General features: G+C 41.5%; 1 long non-coding RNA gene across 3 annotated transcripts in view; it reads left to right on the forward strand.

Annotated features, from left to right (window-relative positions):
• The window catches only part of LOC107310531 (uncharacterized), a 41723-nt gene that overhangs the window by 859 nt on the left and 23797 nt on the right, over window positions 1-17067 (forward strand). For 2 of the 3 annotated variants that reach the window (XR_014943293.1, XR_001553624.3), the window contains exon 1: window positions 15365-15443. The exons of the other annotated variant lie outside the window; for it this stretch is intronic. This is a non-coding gene — a long non-coding RNA (uncharacterized LOC107310531). Of the gene's footprint in view, window positions 1-15364; window positions 15444-17067 lie in introns of those variants that run through there. 3 annotated transcript variants of the gene reach the window in all.

Here is a 17067-nt window from a genome sequence, read left to right on the forward strand (position 1 = left end):
AATCCTGAGGTAGGGTGAGTGTACCTCCTACAAGCTGCTGCATGGACATCGGATGAAGTCAGCTTCTTTCCCTTGCTGTTTCCCCACCCAACATGGGGTGCTTTCCTCCTCCCATCATTTTCTTTGCAGCAGAGTTGTGTGCCTGTGGGGCTGGGGGATCTGAGTAGTGGCTGTGGCTGTAGTGTCCCACAGTGACAGTGGAAAGGCTGTGATGGCCAGGAGGCAAGGAGTCACTGCAGGAAAGGAAAAAGCTTCCACCTCTTGGCTATGCGATGGAAGGAATCTTCACCTCTCCCACTGTCCTTCAGGTGGTACTGTGTGGGAAAACTGACTGCTTCCCCCTCTTTCTTTAGAATGTATTCCTCAGCCTTTACACAGCTGTTTGTTGGCTCTAAAATTAAAATATTTTCAAAATCTTTAAGTCTGTAAGAAAACCAAAACACTAAAACCACGTTACCATGTTTGGTAGACTGCAGACTGCCATTTTTATCCACTTGCCTTCATGCCTAAACCACTTGGCTTCAGTTCTCTGAGATACTGGTTGCAATTCCTCCACTGGTATGACCTGGTCTGTGGTGTCCCTTTGGCCGTGGCTGTGGAATGTTAATCCCAAACTTAAGAACAGCTTTGCTAACGTAGCAAACTGTGTGGTGGAGTGTCTGGGCCAAATGGTCCAAATAGGCTTTTATTTCTACTTGCTAATTAGGAATGCTTATAATTAATCATCATTGATTTCAATCAGAAATTTACTATTTCCTTTAAAATGTTTGTGTTGTTTTTTTTTTAAATCAGATCACTTTTTTCCTAAGAGTGTAAATAATGGATTTAAGAGTGCGGCTTAAACCAGCTTTGAAACATTAGCTATAGTTGATGGTTTTTAGCTGAGACAACATTGACTCAACAATTCCCAGGGCTAGGAAAATCTCTGTGGATGTCAAATACCGCACAGAAAGTTAAAGAATGACTGTCAGAAATGCATGGCTTTAATTTTTCAGATTGAAATTTACAGATTCAAAATACGAGAAGAAATGAGCCCTGAGTACCAAATATTCAGCAGGCAGATGCTTCTGGGGAGAGATAAACACTTTATCACTATAACTTTATAAAACGATGGCTGCTGTGAAGTAATAATATCAAGACTTGTTTAGACTTAAAAATTAATAGCGCATGACAAACTACAACTCAAAATTTACCTAAGAAGTGCCTTAAAATATAAAGTATTTTCCAGGATTAACTCAGAAGATAAAGCCCACCAAGTCCATTAGACAGCTAATTTGTGACTTCTGGTTGATGGCCCTTGATTTCAACAGTAACTCTCATAGCAATATATTCTTTGTATAAATTGATATTATATTGTGCTTAAAAGTGTGGAACGTACCTTAAATTGCACAAAGAACCTTCATTCTTGCCAGTTTGGCTTTGAATTTGGAAACCATCATACATGTGTGTATACTATAATAATCCATTAAATTTCAGATTTTACCTAAAAGATCGTAAAAGGAAGAATAGACAAATAAGAGTCAGAAACAATAAGAATTTTTTTACCAGGGATGATGGCGGAGTTACTCAGCTCAAGTATTTGCATATCCTAAGACAATAGACTTGTTGGTTGTTGCAGTTTTCCTGTCTTCAGTACAGATATGATTCAGATGTACTGACTCATATGCTGGAACATCTAAGAAAAACTGAAGCTGAGGTTGGAATAGGAACAAAGAGAGGACACTGCTGTAGGAACTTTTTGTACTTCTTAAAACAACAGTCCTATGTAAGGAAAAAGGAGCTTCATAGCTACATCCTATATAGGTGGTATGGAATTGCTTCCTCTGCTGTTCTCTCTGTTTAATAAGAAGCTCCGTGAAGCCTTTATAACCCTTTATAACAAGTTTTGTAAATCCACTGATATCCCCTACTGCATCAGGGAAGTATGAAAATAATTAAAAGATAAATATTGCTCTATTTCATCTAAAAATAAACAAACAAACAAACAAAAAATGACAAATTGTGTAACCAGGGTAAAAGAAATAGAGACCTTAAGGCAGTATATAGCAATAGTCTTGGTGGGAATGCCCCAAGACAAGTTGCATGGGCTCTTGAAGGCTTCTGCACAAAAGTGGCATCTGCCACAAAAAGAGAAGGATCTGTTCGGCATGCAGAAGAGGAGTAGTAGTATTTATTATTTATTTAATTATTTATTATAATTTATGTAGTATTTATTTCCATTTAAATACATTTTGAGACCTGAGCACACTCATGGAAAGCACTTCCTGAGATACAAGTGTTTCACTTTTTGGTTATCCAAGCAGATAGATACCAGATTTAATGACACAAATCCATTCACAATTGGCTTGTCACTGACCACAAAGAAGCCTCCTCTTCTGTTTAGCAACTGGACCTAATTCACTTCAAAAATCAGCAAGTCCTTTTTACCCTTTCTTTTAAATTGCATACATCCAAGCTGAGTTGCAACGGCACATGACTACAGGTAGAATGGTAACATTCTTAAAAAGACACTTAACAGACATAGAGATGGAATTAGAAATGAATTATTCCATTTCAAAAGAAGAAATAAATAATGTAACAAAATAGGAAGAAATTAAGTTGATCCACTGGGTATCAAGTAACATGAGGATGTAACCTAGAGCATTTGTACTCACAACTCAGCTGTTGATCATCACCAGATACAGAAAATTGGTTTTGAAGCACTGAGGAGCTGAGCCAATGCTGCCAGCTTTTATGAGAGCACCTGATCTCACTGGCTAATTACAGACACTTGAAATTGATTCTGTGTGAAGACAAGCAACAGTTGGTATATTCAAACCTGCACGAAGCAACCCTTGTGTGTATAATTGCTACAACTGAAAACTAACAGAACCCCCAGAAAAATGGGTCTGTAAGGGAATACTGGGAATAATTCAAACACAATAATAATAATTTATGCATAAAGCAAGCACAAACAAATGATGGGTGGAGAGAGAAATCTGGAGAAGGGTCCAAGGAGACCTTTTAGTGGCCTTCCAATATATGAAGGGGGGCTACAGAAAAGCTGGGGAGGGACTTTTTAAGGGCAGGTAGAGACGGGATGAGGGAAAAAGTTTCAAACTGGATGAAGGTAGATTTAGACTAGATATAAGGAAGAAATTCTTTACTGTGAGGGTGGTGAGACACTTGAACAGGTTGCCCAGTGAGGTTGTGGATGCCCCCCTCTCTGGAAGCATTCAGTGCCAGGCTGGATGGGGCTGTGAGCAACCTGCTCTAGAGGGATGTGTCCCTGCCTATAGCAGGGGACTGGAGCTAGATGGTCTTAAAGATCCCTTCCAACCCAAATCATTGTATGATTCTATGAAATTCAGACACTCTGATGGTAGTTTGCTACCCTGAAGAGCATGTTTTGCTGTACAGCAAGCATGCTTCCTCTCTGTATTGCCTTGTGCCTTCAAGGCTGAAACTGCCTCTTGTATGAGGATGTCCTTGAAAAATAAAAGGGGAGACAAAGTTGTATTCCTTCCCCTCTGCCCCCCTTCACTCTTGGGTATTTCTTGCGCTGTGTTACTTGGTAATCTTGACTGTTGTTTATCCAGGCAATACAGGTATTTACACTTTGACTTTTCAGGGGTGTGAGAACATGAAATGTTAAGTCTCTATAGTATCTTAGGTTATCAAACAGTCATTGATAGTAGTGCAGCTTTTTTCCGCTGCAGATTCTCTGAAGAGATCTTGTAGCAGTGTTGGCTTTTACAGCCTTTGCCTTCTTGCCTTTGCTCTGAGATTAATCCATGTTGTTCAGAGCCGAATTAGTCCAGTTATTTATTAGCTTTTTGTACAGTGTAACTTCTCGTGTCTTCAACTGGAAAGAACAAGCAAAAGAAGATGGGAGATTTCTAAACAATCATAATTGCTCAAAAGCATGTAAAATTCTTTTAGTTTTGGCTTGGCTTACTACTTGCTTTTGATGTTTGCATCAGCCCACAATGCTGATTACTCCTGTAATGCCGTTTTTCTGTAACCAAAAAGGCTAAAAATCCATCAGCATTAACTGGGCTTCTGGTTAAAGGCAGGTACACAGTCATTTGTTCACGAGTATCTTTAGCCATTTTTTATTTGTATCTATCTGTGAGTGAAGCTGTTGTAACTATAAAGGGGCACGTGTGAGTTCGTAGTGAGGAACTGGATGAAAAGTATAATTATGTGTTCAGCGTTAACCCAGATCTTAACTCTAAGGAAAGAAGATTCCTTATATAAGAAATAAAAGCACAAAAAAAACCTATTGGGTCTATTCTATTAAAGCTCAATCCATTCAGAAAACATTTCCCTGTGGTCAGAATCTAATTGCTTTCTGAATAACCATTATGTATTTGCCTTTGCCCACTGGGCCATTCCAAACGTGACATTCCTTAGAGGGGAAAAAATGACATCCAGCTGTCGTTTAAGTTTCTTTTTTGCTACTTTATGCTGATACTTCATTGAAAAGGCTGTATTAGAAAAAAAAAGAGTTACAAATGCAACAACTCCAAAAACATTAGAATTAATATTTACTGTGTAACCTTACTTTATGCCCTTTCTATGCATTATGATAAGGATTTTCAGAGCATGATTACTTGCAGTGTTATCAGTGTGATGTTTTCTTTGTTTATTGCAAAAGATGGGCAATATCTGTTCAATGACTGGCTTTCAGAGATTCACTGTGCAGTTCCTGGATCATATTCCAGTGGTTCCTATTTAATGCTGCACTGAAGCAACAGTTGACGAATTCCTCATGAGCCCATTTGTGGTTTTTAGAACTAGTATTAAAATCACTGAGTTAATTTTCCCACCTTCCTTGAGATTAGTATGATTCTTTGTTTTATTGAGAGAAAAGAACAGGTAAGAGAGCTGAAGCCCAGATAAGCCCTGTAAGCAAATATCAAGGATAAACAGTTGTTTTGGATTTGCCTTTTGAGGTCACATGAAGACTACATGTCTTTGGACTACTTTAGGTGTGCTGTAAATACCCACAGAGAGAAACAAGAGTGGATGAAGTGTGGCAAATTGTCCTAACACAGCGCCATCACAATTGTTTTTCCTTTCATAGTCCCATTCTGTCTAAACCCTTCCATCTACTGTCATAGTTACCTAAATATTTTCTTTGATTATCAATGTCAAGTCACCACACCAGTGTTCTGGTCTCCGTTCTGCTCAGTCTCCTCTAATTTGGCATTGTCAGAAGCTATTGCTGGGGAACGGTATGCTCCTAGCACTGCTGGGAAATGAAGTATCTAAGTAGCAAGAGAGCAGATATGGCAGTCTTTGAAGATACTGACATCTGAATGGTAGCTGGTATCCTTTGTACAGAAGAAAAGGGAGGGACAGGAAGCACCAGCAGAAATAGCTAGAAAAAAAATGAAGAGATGATTGGTGGATGAGTCAGGCCAGCCAGGAGTGGTGCAATAAAAAAGCAAACAGCAAAGTTGGGTTTTATTTGCCTTTGTATTAGTAGTCTGAGCCTAGGTGAAAAAGCATGGAGGGGAGTAGGTAGGCAGACGATAACAGCAGAAATCCCAATACCAAGCAGATAAGGCTGAGGCAGTGGTGAGCACGTTGTTACCCCTGAGCCTCTCATGGCTCCTGTGGAAGTCCTGTAACATCACATTGCCTAGGGAACAGCCTTGCAGCTGATCACTGTCCTCATCTGTGGGAGGAATCAAGCTGTCAGCTACTGAGATTCTTGTCAAGCCTTCCAGAACCCAGTTGGGTGAACCTAAGATAAATGAAGACCTTGGGACACCACTTGGGACACCTACTCCATGGAGAATGCCTTGGAGTTCCTCATCCTTCATCTTTATATAATGTCTTCATGTGGCTGATGGCAACAATTTCTCAATGGATATCTCAGCAAACTCATAAAGGTTGGATTCCCTGGGAGTGGAGGACAGGATGTAGTGGAGATAGCTGGAGATCTCCCATAAGTGTACTCATCTGTGTGTCAAGGACTATTTCTATCTCCCAGTGAATCCTGCAGTCTGGGATGAGATATGCTTGTGAGATGAGCGGTAGTGTGCTTCAGCATTCTTATTCCTAAATATCCAATCATTCTGATAGCTGCTGAGGTCATTCGAATTTCTTCTCACTATATCTTTGAAGGCTGTGGTTCCGAGCTTGCAAGTGGAACCTGTGCTCTATTGGATCAAACTAAAATCTGGGTACATCAATATGCTTTTGTTCAGCTAGCAGACTCTCAAAGTGAGGTTTATTCTGCTTTCTGGCCAGCATGTAATGCAGCATGTAATGCAGCATGCTTCTTACCCCTGCCATGTTATCCTACAAAAATGCTTTTGGTGAGAACTAGCAAACGAGTATATTTTTATTGGATCGGTGGTCACTGTGAGATGTGGCTGATGTTTGAGAAGCCATATGAGGACCTCATACACAAACCTTTTCATCTCTTCATATCATAGCTTGGGCTGTACTCAAGCAGTCCCAGTGAATTTAAACTGAGAAGTGGAGGTAAATAAACAAACTCTATGATTTTATTCATTTGGTAGCCTCTTTTTCTTTTTATACACATATTCCTCTATAAAGTGCATGTTTTCTGTTGGAAATATAAGTAGCTACAAAAGTAAAGTACGTAAAAATGTCAGCAGGAGACTGACCTTTGTGGAACTTCTAAACAAGCAGTCTGACTTTAAACCTCCTTTTTTCCCCCTGAAAATATAGGGCTAAGTTTAAACGCTGGCTCCAGGCAAACCATTTGAATTGTTCAGCTATCTAAAAATACAGTTAAAAAGCTGCATGTAAAGAGACAAGAAGCTGAAGTAGAAGCAAAGGAAAAGACAGAATGTCAGGGCCTTCGGGAAGGTGTAGCACAAAGACTTCATAGATGTTCCCTTCAAAGAATCCCTCATCTCCTGCCTCTTGGTGCTGAGATTTGATGGAGGGAGCATGCTGAATGCTTCCATTGAAGTTAAATAAAGAAAAATAAGCTAAAAATAACATTTAGTGGCTAGGAGACCTGGAGGCAATGAAGGCTAGAAAGATAGAAAATATTAGAATTTGAGAAGATATTTTGCTTCAGATAACTTCAGTAGGAAGCAGATCAGGGTTTAGAAATGTGCTGTTTGAAACAGCCCCTAAACAGAAAAGACCTTGCAAGCACCTTAGATTTTTCCTTGCAAACATGAGATGGCAGATGGTAACAAGACTCATTTTCTTGGGCACTGTGCCTTCCTGATCAGGAACTGAGGAAGACAAAAGCTGAAGATTGCAGCAGTGACCCAAGGGGCAAAGCTGATGAAATGGGCTCTTGAATTTTGTTCTTTGAGGCGAAGAAGATTTTGCAAGGCAGATCACCTGATTCCTTTCTCCATGTGTAATCTCTTTTCATTCAGTCACAGGAAGACAGAGATAGTTTACGTGACTTTATAAAATGGCTTTGAAAGGTTTCTGATCTGCCTTTAATTGGGTTACCATCCAGTCTTTCCTGGCCGTTCTGCATGAAATGTTGCTTTGTGACATACATTTCCTCTTCCTTTCTGTAGAAAAGATGAAGATCGAGTTATTTCTGAGTAACAATGTCTAGACTCTATCACTGGACTCCTTCCAAAAACTTCTAAACAGGTCATAGCTTAAGCGGGTGTAAACTGGTACAGTTGCATTGGCTTTGTTCTAGTTTTTCTGACTGAGACAGGTGAGGATGTAGCACACATTAACCCACACCCTTCTCTGTCCCTGTCTTCTGACAAGGGTTTTTATGAGCTTTGCTCAAGCTTACTCATTTTGGGGTACACAGAGTGATGGTTTAAAGTGAGAAATTATGAATGGGCTTTAAGTACATGACTTGACATCTAGACTATTATTTGCACTTAATCTTCAGCCTTCCATAAGGTACTGTTTATGTGCTTCTTCATGCCTTCCTCCCATTCTTGCCTCTGTGTAGCACTGCATGCCGTGTCCATATCTATATCTTCAGTGGATGCACACAGGGGTGATTTAGGATTGCAGAGATTGCTGAAGTGCACCACATTACTTGTGCTTTGTGCCATCTCTTTCTTCCTTCTTCCTCCTCTCACCACACTCAACAACCTTTGGTGTGAAGACAACACCATCAGCAATGACTTATGAATCATCTCATTTGGGAAGAAAGACTTTGATTGCTTTTCATAATGTTCTGTCATCACTAACAGCAGAAGAAACAAAACACTGTCAGGATTTACCTTCGTGCTCTTATAAGCAATCTGATCTTGCTGTTTGTCTGCTGTTGAAACAATGATGTATACGTCAGGTGCTAGAGAGATGGGACCAACCTTTTTGCCCAGAGTTTTAAAGCGAATCTCCTCATCTTAATACACGTTCGTTGCTGACATTGTACAGGTCTCTGCATGCAATGCATCATCACAGCCTTGCTAACTCCACTTCAATTGGAGGAAGAAATTCTTTCCTTGTTAGCTTTGGAAAGGTTTGGGTTCTGTTTGAAAGCGTTTTGTATTAAAACCAAACAAACAACGACAACAACAAAAAATGGAGAGGAGGTGAGATAAAACTGTGGCTGTCAGAGCTGAACATAAGTGTTTTTTTCTCAAGATTCCTAAAGGCATTTTGCTTAGAAAGACACAAAATGCAGATTTCCCAATCTTGATTTTGCTCCAGATGATATCCCTCGTTAAGCATTGAATGTATTTTAACTCAGCAAACTGCTGAAAGTGCAGGAAACTGAAAACACTGCATGGGCCAGTAGTTGTCGTGTTGCATGGGGGAGGGGGAGATGCAGTGGCTAAGATCCATCTGTGGCCTTCCTGCTTGGGACTGAGAAGCGTGACGCTGCAGGGAGGCACGTGCACACCGTGCAGGACTGCACAAGAGGCCATGTTATCATCATGTCAGCGATGTGCTGTGATGGTCAGCATAGACAAAGAGCAGAGAGGATGTGACAAGATTTCCTCAGTAGTTTCAGTTCTGTGGGATTCTCTCTCTTTTGAATGTCTGATTTAGCAAAACAACTTCTGAGGGAGAAGACACACCAGAAAAGCTTGCCTGAATATTAGTGGAGTTGCAGTTTTTGCCACCCGACTACTGATTTTAATGGAAGTCAACATGGTTTGGAAGGTCAGTGGTCATTTAACTTTTGTTAATATGACTGATCACAGCCCTGGACAGGTAGGGAAGCAATGTATCCCCCTCTCTTTGCTTCCTTATAGCTCAATAAATAGTGTGATGAAACACAAGGGTGTATTCTCTTAGATGTCTGTAAACGATAATGCCTGAAATCTGAGACATGATCTGTAGTTCAGGTGCTGATACACTCACAACATTTAACCCCTGCCATTGCCAGATCACCCTCAAAGCACTCAGCTTTAGAAGGCGTTTGCTCAGAAGCTGTTTGGCTTCTCTCTACTGTGTCCCGGTATCTTGGGAGGCCTTTCTAGATCCACACTGCAGCCTGTACAGGAGGCTGGAAGCTGCGCACAGCTGCACGTTCCATCTTTGAACTTCCTACCCTTGCTGCAGCTGGGCCTGCCCCGTCTTGCTCCTGCCTACTCACCTCGCCTATGTCCCAGTCCTCCCCTGTTTCTGAGCTGCCTCCTCCTGTCACGCATACGCCTACTTAGGCATGCCAGGTGTTTAATAGTTAGGAGGCCAAGATCCGGGTTTCTTCAGGGCTCTCCAGCCTCACACAGGGAACAGAAGGAAAGGATTGCACAGGACTTCCCAGAGATCTCGAGGCAGCAGGAAGTGCCCAGACCTTCACCAGAAGGTAGAAGTCCTCTGCAGCTTTGCTTCCACGGCAGTGCAACCATCATGAGAAGTGGACATCTTGAGAAGCTCAGGAAGGAAAAGCTGCTTTGATCTCGATGTGAAATGCACGCATGGATCTGATCCTTCCCACTTGCCCTGGACCAAATTTTTTCTTCCTTGCAACCTTCCCAGGCCCTGATCACCCAAAAGACCCCTGAACTGAATCAACAAGACCTTTCCTCTTTTTCTGAGTGATTATCCCACTCTTGTCTGCACTGGTGCAGCCTCGCTTCAACTACGTGTGCCATTTTGGGGTAACACAACATTTGAGAGATATAAAATTATTATTAGGGATGTCTAAAAGAGGGCTACAAAGATGGTGAGGGGTCTGGAGAACAAGACGTATGAGGAGAAGCTGATGTCCATGGGTTACCCAGCCCAGAGCAGAGGAGCTGAGGGGAGGCCTGATGGCGGCTGCAGCTCCTCACAGGGAGCAGATCTTCTGTGACTCTGTGATTCCTTCTCTACAGCCCCAAATCAAATCAGTACAAGAATTAGCATGTTTGCTTAATTTCTAACGATCTCAAGCACCTCTGAATGTCCTGCTGTACCAGACTGCCCGAATATCCATTATTGCTGACAAATGACAGCAAGGAGCCTTTTCTTCTCTTCCTCTTTCTCCTCCCTGGGTTTGTGCTCAGGGTGAAGTTGAGCAGCTGCTGTCAGTTCTTTGAGCCCATCAGACTGCAAATGGACAGCAAAACAAACAACCGAGAAAAACAAAATAAGGAAACCTTTGAACTGCTCTGTGTGCCCCTGCAGGCTGTGATTTTTCATGACAGAATGGCTTGCATCTATCTACAGAGCACCCCCTTGTCTTGTAGTACTAAAGGAGCAGAAGGTGTTTTGCTCTGGGTGGGACACAAATCAAGAGTATCTGTGGCATAGTTTGAGCTGTGGCTCTTGTCAGTGTTTTTACAGAGTAACTTTATTGCTTGGAAGTTGTTCATTAGGAGATTACACTTATCTTCACTTTGGTCTCTGGTTGTTTTTTCTTTTATTTATTATTATTTTTTAATGTTGTTGAATATTTTCTACAAGTTCTCTCATAGATTCTGTGGAAAAATTGATTACAAGCATTTCGTAGTCAACACTTGAGCGCTTCGTATTGAATATATCGAGTTGTATTAGACTTAAATTTCACCTAGTCATGCCTTAACACACTTCATTTGAGGCTTTATTGGGGCTATTCATGTGCCCTCAAAATTTAAGTGAGACTTTAAATCAATTGATGGTTGAAAATGGAGATGTTAAATCACCTGGGAGCCAAGAAAAGTGCTCCCATTAATTCCCAGAGGCACCCATAGGAAGACAAATAAGCTCGAATCTATGTCAAATGCACCTGGGCACCACCAGCAGTGTGGTTTGAGGGAAAGGAAGACCCTCACTGTTAGCCTAGTGGTCAATGGAGAGAGCAGCTCCATAGCTCCAGCTTCTTAAGGAGACTCCTAACAACCTCCCTTTATCCACAGACTCTACTGTTTTGCAGGTGTTTGCTTTGGCAGGATGTTGGCTTTTGGTTTTGGAGTACTCTGCAAAAAATGCAGAAAACTTTGTGGATGTTCCTGACAAACAAATCCATGTGCAAGAATATTCTCAGCAATTAAAAACATTTTCTGGTGAGGAGTCAGGGTGAAAAATGTGGTCAGAAATGCCAGCATTTATGCTGAAATAGTTTTGAATAATTATTTCCTATATGGTCTATATATATAGGCTTAGCAACGAGTTTCAAAGTGTTTAATAAATATTTGACAGTGTTTGCAATTGAAGAACTACTTCTGGGTTTGCTTTGGAAGGCAGATCCTGTTTTCCTGTGTTTTTAGTGTTTGTCTATTGACTCTGCAGGCATTCCTTCACAGTATTTTCTCCATAATTAAGGATTATTTTTGTAAGCAGGAATTAGCATGAATACTCTGGTCACACATTTAAATCCTGAGGATGATACCTGATTTGTATGCACAGTAGCTATTTCTGTGATTGTGGTGGGTTATGTGAGTGTGTTTAACATGGAAGAGCTATCTTTAGAGAAGGAACATTACCACTGTTAGGTTAGTTAGTATTGTGGAGAGTGGGTATGAAGGTTTCACAACTGCATTTTTCCTCCTCCCAGGACTGGAGAGGGATCACCTGGTACTTAAGAACACAGCAACCATAAAAGCACTATCCACTCTGTTTCTCTCCCTGCTCTTGCAAGTCCCTCCCTGGTTACCATCTATTTCTTTGTACTTTTTCTGCTGCCCCAGCATAATGGAGTGTGGCTTTGTAGTCACTGCTGCAGGTCATGATGACATTATGTATGTGCTGTAGATTTATCTGCTTATCATCATAAGCAAAGTTGGCTTGTTACTGTGCTGACATATTGTGTGTGTAGTTGCCAGAGAGGCTGTGGATGCCTCATCCCTGGAGGCATTCAAGGCCAGGCTGGATGTGGCTCTGGGCAGCCTGGTCTGGTGGTTGGAGTCCCTGCACAGAGCAGGGGGGTTGAAACTCAGTGATCACTGTGGTCCTTTTCAACCCAGGCCATTCTATGATTCTTTAGCTGGTGTTTAGCGAGCTGACCTACACCACAGGAGGCAAAGGCTGGAAACAATCCTATATCTCCTTGCTTGTGTTTCAACTCCTGCTAGAGTGCAAATTCCTTTTGCTCTGGCACAGGATAAACACACCTGTGTTCTCTCCTTGCCTTAGCATTTCATTTTGTCCCAGTGAATAACAGCAAAACAAGAGAGTGAGCTTTGTGGTTTAGGAAGCTGACAATTACTAAGTTTACAAAAAGGCAAGACGGATGAAGGGGAATTCTGGCTTATCCCTGATATGCATGGAATGTTGTCTTATATGGGAATAGAAGAGAGCTCAGTGTTTCTTTAATTACAATTTAGGAGCTTTGTTATTTGAAAACAATTGTTTGTAGTTGCTTTACTTTTCTTAGCTGGGGCAGTTTGGATTGACAGGTCTGGAATAAACAGAGCTACATAAATGTGCAGAGGTTTCCTGGTACACTGGCCAGCTACAGAGTTTGTACTGATTTTTATCATACCTAAAATTCTCACCTGACATCTGCGCTAGCACATCATGTATTCTGCAGTAATGCAAACGTAATGTGTTCCTAGCGAATGTTCTCCAGTACATCACTTTGCAAGGAGAACCTGCAGCCATCCTGAGCCCATGGACACAGCAATGAGAAAAATAACACCTCTGGTTTAGTGAAGCATCACAAATACCAGGTCAGCTTCAGGTCCCCCGAATGTTGTTCTGCTTACATGGAATTTCTATTAGATTAATTTTGAATTTAATTCTACAGGCTTTTCATTTTCATATGAAAACCATATTGGCAGAAGGGAGCAAGATGAAGTGCCATCTCCGTGCATCTTCTCACAGAATCACAGGATCAGAGGGGTTGGAAAGAACCTCTGGACATTGTCTAGTCCAGCCCTTTGCTAAAGCAGGTTCCCAGCTTTCACAGCATCATAGAGTCATTACAATAGGAAAGACCATTAAGATCATCCAGTCCAACCATCAACCCCATGCCCACTGAACCATGTTCCTCAGTGCCACATCCACCCTTCCGCTAGACGCTTCCAGGGACAATGACTCTACCACCTCCCTGGGCAGCCTATGCCAATACCTCACCTCTCTTTCTGAGTGGAAATTATACCTAATATCCAGCCTCAACCTCCCTGGCACAGCTTAAAGCCATTACCTCCTGTCCTATTGTGTCTTTACTAGTTGCTTTTTAAAAAAATTTTTAATATTACTCACCACTTGTATTTGTGTATAAGGAAAACTTCTGTCCTATTAACTGCTTTTTGATCACTGTTAGGTTTTGTATCAGAAAAACTCTTTTCAGGACAAAAAAGCAACACCCCACTGGGAGCAAGTTTAGTATTTGAAATGCTGCAAATTTGAATAGCTGTGAAATTACAAGGAGTGCTTTGGTGCTACTGATGTGTTTCACAATGCTGTATTTGAACAGCTAAGTACAAAACACAGTTCTCTGGAGTCCTTGTTTCATTGCTTGCTATTGAAACCTGAGCTCTTGGCCCACATTCTCAGTATTTGGGCATATTGGATCCTATGGGTCCTTGTGATCAGGTAACTCAGTTGGAACTGCTTAAGAGATTCCAGGTCAAGGGCTTCCTGTTGCTTTTGAGAATGTAGACTTGCACTTTTAAGGATTTCATGCATTATTTATAGAAACAAATAATCCTTTTAAAAGAGAAGCATCTTTTTCCTTAGCACAGGGCCAACCCTGCTATTGCTCCCCATGATGAGGGCTGCTCCCACTCTGCTGAGTGGGGCTTCTTCCCCAGCCGACCTGCAGCAACCCCAACCCCATGTCAGACCCTGGCACTTGAGTAGCCCCGTGGCATGCTTTCTGTGATAGCACAGCATCCTTATGCCCATACCTTATTTTCAGCTGTAAGCTGATCAGTATTCTCAAAGAAAGAATAGGGTGATTGCTAATAGAACTCAGTGATCTGGATCCCTGCTACGTAAGGAACATCTCACTTTCTTTCTTAAGTTTCCTTGGGATGCCCTATGATGTAGCTATTTTTTTCTTCTAAAAATAACATTCAGTGTATATTTCGGACATTCCAAAGCCTCACAGTGTTTCTATGAAAAACAAGAACTGCATTATAAGCTGTAGAAATAATGGAATCTGATTTTCCCCTCACCCTTATTTATTTGGGTCATATAACTGGATTTCCAGTAACTAAGAATGGTGATGGAGCAAATAAACCCCAGTAATTAAGATTAATCAGCATGGATTTACAAAAGTGAGATCATGTACAACTGGTATAGTAACTTTCTACAGTAAGAAGACCATCTCAGTGGACAAAGGAATAGCAGTGGGTGCAGTTTTGTAACGTTCCTGATATTTTCCCCCTTGACATCCTCACAGAGAAACTGATGAATTACAGATCAGATAAGTGAACAGTGGGGTGGGCTGAAAACTAACCATCATGTTGGACTCAAAATGTTGTGATGAACAGCATCGTGTCTAGATTGAAATCAGTCCCTATCGATGCACACACCAAGGAGTAAGTCCTGGAGCCAATGCTATTTAATCTTTTAATTACTGACCTTGACAGTGAGGCCAACATCTAATCTGCACATAGAATCATAGAATTTTTATGGTTGGAAAGGTCCACTATTCATCTATTCCAACCATCAACAGATCACCACAATGACCACATCCCCAGCTGCCACATCCACCCTATTACTGAAAGTCTCCAGGGACAGTGACTCCATCTCCTCCCTGGGCAGCCTGTTCCAGTGCATCACCACTCTTCCAGAGAAGAAAGTTTTTCCAGTTTCCAACCTGAATCTCCCCTGGTGCACCTTAAGGCCATTACCACTCATCCATGATACAATGCTGGGAGGAGTGACACATGGTTTCCAAAGGTGGATGGATTCCCAACCTCAACTGTTCTGTGATTCTGCAAGATGAGCACATCTGTACATACACATATTTGGAGACACTGCTTAACTAAACAAAGTGTTTAGAAAACCAGTCTTATGGAGATAACACATAACTTAGTATCTATCCAGTATTATAACAGTAATAATAATATCCACCTTTGCTCTTTCCTCAGATATCTTATAGATTTCTATTGTTTCTTCCCCCCTCTGACACTGCTTAAGCCATTTTGAACCTCAGCCCATGGAAGGGGAGGGTGAGTGGATGAGTTGTCTATATAAAAAACATAAAAGTCATTTATTGTGCAAAAGGAATTAACCACAAGTCAGAATGTTTAGCTCCTCTGTTGCTTTGAATCTGTTTTTAAACCTACACGTGACCTTTTTTCAATAAGCTGCAAAAATGATACAGAACACAAGCAGAACAAGATCAAAGGCTGCATATTTTCACTGTGTAAGTCTGTAATGGAGGCACAAAGGAAAACAATTTTTCCTTCAGTCTATCATATCATCTTGTGTCAAGGATGGTAAATGAAGGCTCCTCCCTGCTGCTGAGTAAAATCTTTAACGGGAAACACATGAGCTGAGGATAAGAAAGAGCTGGCACATGGATTCCTCATTCTGGGGAAGTGCTTTTGATTTTCATCACCTTCCAGCTGCCGAGGACCAGGAGGAGCTGGAATTCTGCATCCAGTCTTGTTAGTGCAGCTGAGTCAGATAAGCTTGGACAGCCATGGGAAATAAGGATGTTATAATTGTTTTCTTGAGGAGTTCCTATGACTAAGTTTTCATTATCTGTATTATGCTGTTTAGGGTTGGAGTCCAGAAAGCATTTGTCTGTGAGCTTAAATTCACTCCTATTCAGGACAGCATTTTAGAGCGTTGTTCCCTTAAACATTTTCATGGAGATTGATGGATTTACAAATAATGTTTGTAGATATCTGTAGCCCACTGGAGTCAATGGAGAAAGATCCTCTTGACTCTTGGAGGCTTGAGTTCAACTTTCTCTTCAGTAATGTCAACAAAGCTGAAAAAAACCCCAAGGATCCTCCAGCAGGCATCGCAATTGCAGAGGGGGTAAAAGTTTCTTTCTCTTTGCTCTCTGGCAGAGAGCAAACTAGGATGAAAGACCGGTGCCTTCACGGAGGGTTGGAGGAAGAGGAGTGCTGCTGTTGTGTAAGGCCCACTCAGGCAGTGTTGTTCCAGCACTGGATTGGAGCACTGCACAGAGTGAAAGGCTCACTGAGACCAGAGCTGAGAATATCTCCTGCATGCATATCAGTGCTCCAATGAGAAACCCAGTGAGCAGCACGCAGCCAGGACCCTCCATGGCAACAGTGGATGTACAGTGACCTACTTTTAACACAGCTTATGTAGCCTTTCTTGCTGCTTTATGCTTGAATGGCAGATTTTGCAACAAAAGGTCAATTTATGGCAGCCTTTTATTGCAAGGTTCTTTTCCTATATAGTCCTAAGTTATAATGACAAAATGCTCCTGCAAGTACAATGGGGACTGCAAAAACCAGCCTCACTTTTTATGTAATGCTTTAAACTTCATCTGTTTCAAACAGCTTTTGGTGCTAAGCTCTTTTTGTTTGTTTGTTTGCTTGCTTGCTTATGAAGAGAGCTTTATTACTTTCATGAAGAGAAATAAATGAGCATCTGAATATGAATAGAAAGGCTTGGCAGTGGGTGATTTTCCAAAGCTCAGCAGACCCCTGTATATGGAGGGAGAAGTGTCTGAACTACAGCAGCCCAGGAAAGTGAAAGCGGCATAGCAAAAATGAAATGGGAACCCGGTCCCTGCTAAGGGAAGGCGCAAAGTAAATCTGATGTGACCCAACCCCACAGGGTCACAGACAAGCTGAGACAAATGCAGGA

The sequence above is a fragment of the Coturnix japonica genome, chromosome 2 (assembly GCF_054131305.1).
Source record: "Coturnix japonica strain WE chromosome 2, WE-NBRP24, whole genome shotgun sequence".
In the NCBI taxonomy this organism is placed as follows: Eukaryota; Metazoa; Chordata; class Aves; order Galliformes; family Phasianidae; genus Coturnix; species Coturnix japonica.